This window comes from Camellia sinensis, chromosome 14, assembly GCF_055761805.1.
Source record: "Camellia sinensis isolate YWXY chromosome 14, ASM5576180v1, whole genome shotgun sequence".
Lineage (NCBI taxonomy): Eukaryota > Viridiplantae > Streptophyta > Magnoliopsida > Ericales > Theaceae > Camellia > Camellia sinensis.
Window position 1 is genome coordinate 35450802 of NC_138974.1, and position 7247 is coordinate 35458048.

Below are 7247 nucleotides of genomic sequence, written 5' to 3' on the forward strand. Positions count from 1 at the left end.
AAAAAGTTGGTTGCTAAAAGTGTTATTTCTTGTAGTAAAATCTTGTTTACAAAAAATGGATTATATTTATAATTTTAAGTATAACCATTCATTTTTTAATACAAAATTGATTCAAACATATAGTTACCATTATCCGATTAATTTGAAATAAAATGCTCCAATAACTTTTCTTCAAATTTGGTTAAAAAAATTGAATGCTTCCTTCCTCACATTCTCAAACAATTTATCAATTTTTTTTTTTAAAAAAATCTAAGTTTCTAATGACTTCTTTTCCTCAAATTTGGTTAAAAAATATTTTTGCCTACATGAAATAAAAAAATTAATTTTATACAAGTTTAATAAAATGATTGGGCATGATTTTGACTCAAAATTTTTTCATTAAATTTAAATTTAATAAAAAAAATTAATGAATTGAAAGCCATGAGCAAAAAAATCTTTTGTTTTAAATAAAGAGCCAATGAAACTGAATGTAGTATATCCATCCAGTCCATATCCATTGGACTTGACTTGTCATAGACAAGCGTTCGTAAAAATGGACAACGAGATTGGCCTTTTATTAGATTTTGGGAGGCTGGGCCTATATGAAAAATTGGAATGATTCTAGTCTAAGGCCCGTTTGTTTCTAGAGATAGAATGGAGGAGATTGATAGTGAGGGGATTGTTAGTGAGGGGATTAGTAGTGAGGAATTATTAAATTATTTTTATATAAAATAATAAAACAAATAAAAAAATATAAAAAATTAAAAATTATATTTTAAAAAAAATTTCCCATATATAAAAAATAAAAAATTTCTAATCCCCTCACTATTTTTCTAATACCATCTCTACCTCCTCCTTACCAATCCTCTCTCCAAGGGTATTAGTAATATCAAGGGACTAATAGTCCCAAGACCTTCTCCCAAAACAAACAAGGCTATTACTAATACCTTGGTATTACTAATACCTTGGTATTAGCAATACCAATATCCTCTCTTTCACCCAAAACAAACGGGGCCTAAAAGTGTTCAGACTTCCCGGTCGTGGACTAAATAGGCAGACACAATGCCAACACCTGTCATCGTCCAAGCTGGACTCCCGCTCTTGCCGATTCACATCTTATACACGTCAGATACGTGTCCCCAAAATCAACCAATAAAACATTTATCAAGAAATTAATTTTTTTATAATTGAAAAATTAATAATTGTTATTTAAATTAGATTTTTAATAAAATTTAATACTATAATTATATCAAATTGTAAGATTTCATATATTTTTCAATAAAAATTCAAAGGAGATATTATTTTAAAAAATGTGATGGAAAGTGATAAATGATAATAAAATTTAGAGTCAATTATAGGTTGGTTTAGGAATAGACTATTTAAATAATTTTTTGACTTTTTATAAAAAAAATTATACAAAAAAATAGAGAGATAATATCACCAAAATAAGATAAAAAGCAAATAAGTTGTTTTTTTAGGTTGTTACTTCTAGAAATTACAAATAATTTCTTGCCAAAATTTGTTATTTTATAAAATTAACTATAAAAAAAATTCTAACTAATCTTTCATATAACAATAAATTACTTAAATTCTTAATTAAAATATATTTATGATATCATTAAAACTGATACTAATTGATTTGATTATTTATTAATGAAAATATTCATTTATTATACGATTAGAAATTAAAAGAATGAAATATAATTTTTAAAATTATGAAAATAACTCATATTTTAAAAGAGGAGGATGTAATTTTTTTCATAAAATCAACTTTCAAAAATAGCAAAAAAAACGGGGAAAAAAAATTGATGAAAAAACATCGGCACAAACATGAAAAAAACGATGCAATGGAAATGAACTAATAGTGGACAAAAACAGAATTATCTGTAATTCATAATAGTTGTTAATTAAAAAATATTTCATCATCGTCGTCGTGTATCATGCTTTGATACAAAGTCAATGGCACTCACTATCAGGGACGGACACAGAGTGTTAGGCGCCGTGGCCCCACTCTTTTGGCTTGCTTTCGGCTTCACCATCTGTGTATTTTTTTATTTTTTTTTATTGTTATTTTTTATGTAATGTGTATTCACTCTCAGCTCTTTTTTATTCTAGTATTTTTTTACTCTAAAGCAATTCATGTGCTTCTCCTTCTTTTTGTCTTTTATAATTTTTTTTATTCTTATATTTTTTATTTTCTCTCTTCTTTTAATTTCAAAGTTTTTTTTTTCTTTTTTCTTTTGGACTTATCTCTTGATTGTAAATTATATGTTATTTTTTTTTTTGGGAGTCACAAATTTAACCGTATAATGTCCAATTCATTGTCCTATAATTGTAAGTAAATTGTGAATCTTTAACATTACTCACATAGGGGCTGTTTGGGAAGTGGTTTGGGCGGCTGTTATAGCCTAAAATTTTTTTTTAGCCAAAAAGCCACTTTTGCAAGCTTTTTCAAAAAAAAAAAAAGAAAAAAAAAGGACTGCACAGCGGCAGTGTAGGCTGTGCCTACACTGTCAGCTACAAAATTTGTTCCATCAATGGTAAATTACGGTTTTATCACTTGACAACAATTTAAAAAAATATATTTTTAGGGGCAAATTTGTCATTCTAATTTCAAACATCATTTCAACACATTTTTCAATACAACAACTCAAATAAAATTCATCTCAACTTCCCAAACACAAAAACTAAAATAGCCTACTAAAATAGTCAAAAAGCCAAATAGCCTACTAAAATAGTCACTTCCCAAACGAGGCCATATTTATTCAAATTTTGGCCAAAAGACAAAAGTCTAGTTTCGTCCCTGTTAGCTATCACTGCATTCCAATTTTAAAATGGTATCCACCAGACTATAACACAACAACAATACACAAAATTCTTAAGACCAAATAGCCTAAGTAACACAAAATATTCAAAAATGTCAAAAACTACGAAGCGCCGAATTGACCATTCAACAATGACAATGATTGGAGATATAATGATGTCAGGAGATAACGACATTAAAATGGCCAATGTAAGGGCAACTATTGCATGCGCCTTGACAGCGCAAGCGTAAGCGTAAGCGTAAGCGCAATAGCTTTGTTGATAGTTTTGTTAATTTATGCAATGAGAAGTAGATTACAAGATTATTTCTTACATTCAATTTTTCTTTGTTAAAGATTAAAAAAAAAAATTAATTAATGTCATCAACCGTTGAGGGTAAAATAAAATTCAATTTTTTTTAAAGATTTATTTATGTATAGATCAAAATATAAAATCTTTTTTCTTTTGTATCATCATAAAATCTTTTCCTATTGGCAACAGTGAATTTGTAATATGAAAAGTCGTGACCGCAACATAATAAAACGGAACGGTACAAAACTGATTTAACGGTCAGAAAAATAGATTTCTACAATTGTTAATAAATATGGTCAAACACTATTGGAGAGCAATAGTGTTATTTTGTACGGATTGTCACACGACACTCTTGTTTCATGTTTGTTTTTGCCATCTAAACAAGAGTTTCGCAAACAATTGGGTGAAATTTTGACGGGTTTGGTTATGACTTTTAAAAAAAATTGTGAAATTTTTGAACAAAATCATCATGCCAAACGCACAAACAAACATTTTCAACATACAAAATTATGATGCAAAAAAATTGTTATAATTTGCATAAATTATTTCATAAAAACATATTTTCAATTACATATTTTAAACATTGTCTAATATTTCGTTTTTTACAAAAAGAAAGCATGCGTAATTTGTAAAAACAAAATTTTTTGTCAAAATGTTTGGTTATAAATTTTAAGAATAATTCATAAAAGACATTTTTTTTCTGCAGAAAACTCTCGTTTCTATATGGGTTTTAAATTGTATGAGTTTTTGATGAAATACAAATTTTTGTTATCAACAATCCTCATTCCAAACAGGATAAAATCAGGATTTCATTACCAAAGGGGTTGAAGACGAATAATTTTTTTTATCATATATACAAATATATATATATATATATATGTATATATGTATAATATGATATATGAACTATATATACACCTAAAAAAATATTTAAATACCATAGGAGTAATCTTTTTTTGGATAAAGAAATTTTTTTGGTTAAAAAAATAAAAGAAAATATAAGATGATAAAAAAATGAGATATATATATCTTTTTATATTAAGAGGTTATTTTATTATTTATAAAATAAGACATATATCTTAAAATTACTATGAAAAACAAAGAGGTCATGGCTGCTTATAATTTTCTCTCAATTTCATCTCTAATCTCAAAATGAAGAACACGGTAAAAAAAAAAATTAAATTAAATTAAAACAGCAAAAGCAAAAAAAGATTAATGCACTTCATTTTGACACAGATTCCTAAGTGTAAATGGATAAAAGTGTGGATTATTGTGCCTCAATTCTTGTTGAGTCATGTTAGGGATTCTAAATATTCTATCAAATATTTTATCAAATCTCTTAGATGGGTATGAAATCCACACATATATAAATTTGTGTGAATCTCACCATCAGAGATTTGGTAAAATATTTAATAAAATATTTCGAATACATAATATTTTTCTTTCTTGTTTGTACAAGACAATGTACGCAATAATCTATACCATTACTCTACGTAACAAAAGAGAGAGAGACATAACAAAAAAAAAGATGGGTAATGATACATCCCACTAAAAGTGGTGCTCTAAAGCACCACTAATGAGTTGGCAAGCACTTTAACCAAAAAAAAAAAAAACACAAGACACAAGCAGTAGGTCCCGTCCACTGCCACATCACTAGTGATACTTTTAGAGCACCACTTTTAGTGGTCTCAAGCATTATTGAAAAAAAGATAGATTGGGATCTTTTATCCCAACTCTATGTAATCTATACCATTACTCCACGTATTGGGTGAAAATCTATTGCATCCTTATATCATATTTTAATTTTTGGAGACAATTACAACAATAACAACAAAAAAAACTTTGGAATTGAAAATTATGATGCAAAAAAAATTGTTACAATTTGTATAAATTATTTCACAAAAACATATTTTCAATTACATATTTTGAGCATTGTCTAATATTCTGTTTTTAATGAAAAGAAAGCATGCGTATTTTATAAAAACAAAATTTTTGTTTCAAATATTTAATTATAAATTTTGAAAATAATTCATAAAAGACATTTTTTTTCTACAGAAGAAAACTCTCGTTTCTGTATGGGTTTTGATGCAATGCAAGTTTTTGTTATCAAAAATTCTGATCCCAAAATAAAAGACATGGTACCATAAAAATTGAAACAGTGAAAGCAAAAAAAAATTAAGAAAAATGATTAGGAATTCTAATAAAGTAGTTCAAATGAGAGTAGATCTCACTGTAATGTGATATTTTGACTTTAGTTTTATTTTTTTATTTTTTTTATTCCCCGCTATGTCATTAGAACTTAGTTAAAACTCTAAAATTAAAAAGATGTCTCATTGTTCAAAAATGAGGTACTTAATTTTGACAAAACGACAACTGATGAAAAGGCTTTCATCTCTTTCATCTCTGTCATCTGTCCTACCCACTGAACAGAAGGTTTGAAGAACATATTTTGGAGAATTTAATTTTTTTAATAGTACAATTAGTACATTTTAAAAATATTAGGCTCCGTTTGGTAAGAGTTTCGAATTATAATTTCATCCATTGATTTGAGTGTGTTGATTGTTTTGAGCTTCCAAATCATAATTCTACACTCATTTCTCAAAACTCAATTCAAAACATAATCATTACTTTTCAAAACTCATAACGAAACACATAATTTAAAACTCTTTTCAAAACTCAATTCAAATCAATATTTTAATTTTTTAAATATTTAAATATTTTAAAAATATTTAATTTTGTTAAGATTTTAAATATGTAAATATTTAAATATGTTACGATTTTTTAAATTTTTAAATTTTTTGAATATTTTTAAATATTTTGATTTCAAAATATTACGATTTTAATTTTTTAAAATTTAAAATATTTTATAAAAATAAATTCAAACTCTCTTTTATAAAAATATTTTTAAATATTTTAATTTTGTTGTTATGTATTTGGTTACGATTTGAGTAGAGTTGTGAAAATAATATGGAGTTTCGAGTTATGTGTTTGGTTATGAATTTTAAAAATAATTTCTTAATTGAGTTTTATTTTATGTGTTTGGTTACCATTTGAGTATAGAGTTGTTTTTAAATTTAAAATATTAACATTTTAAATTATTTAAATTTTTTGAATATTTAAATTATTTAAATTTTTACGATTTAAATTTTTTGAATATTTATTTTAATTTTTTACTTATTAAATTTTTTAGATTATTTAAATTATTTAAATATTTATGATTTAAATTTTTTGAATATTTATTTTGAAAAAAAATTATTTCCTTTGTAGTATTTTCAATTAAAAATTGATTAATGTTATTTTCTGTTAATATATAAATTTTTTTAATTGAATTTTAAAAAGAGTTTGGTTATGAGTGTTGATCAGAATTTTCAATAGTGTGAAAGTAGTATATTTTGTTATGAGTTATAACAATTTAAATTAAGTTTTGAAAACTATTTTCAAAACTCATGACCAAACAAATTTCTTTACTTCACATGTCAAATCAAACTTTCAAAACTCAATTCCACACTCAATTCAAAACTCAATTCAAAAATCATAACCAAACAAATTTTCTACACTCAAATCATAATTCCACAACTCACAAACTCAAAATACAACTCATACTCTCAAATCATATTTACAAAATTCTACCAAACGCCACCTTAATTTTTCAAAATCACTCTTTCATAGTATATTTTTTTTTGTTAAATATCAGTTGTTATAATTGTACTTTTTATGTTAGCAATGAATTTCAAAGGGTAAAATAGAAAATTCATATTATTTTATTTCTTAATTTTTAAAAAGAAACTATTTATTTGAGACAATAAAAAATCGAATAAGAAACTAATATTTTGAGATAGGAAAAGCAATCAGTTTTGGATATTTATAATTTCTATAATAGATAGGATTAATAATAATATCATAAGATTTGTTGATATACTAATTAATATACAAATTACTTATAAATATGTTCATTTATTTTGTCAAACTAGCATGAACTCAATTCATTTATTACAAACAAATTTAGCCGCCGTTCGGTAAATATTTTAGGGCTAAAAAAAAACAATATAGGCTATATAAGTCAAAAAAAAAAAATGTCACATTCAAATCATAATCATTATATTTTTCCTCTCATAAAAGTCAAAAAAATCCAAAAATAAAAATTAAATAAGACT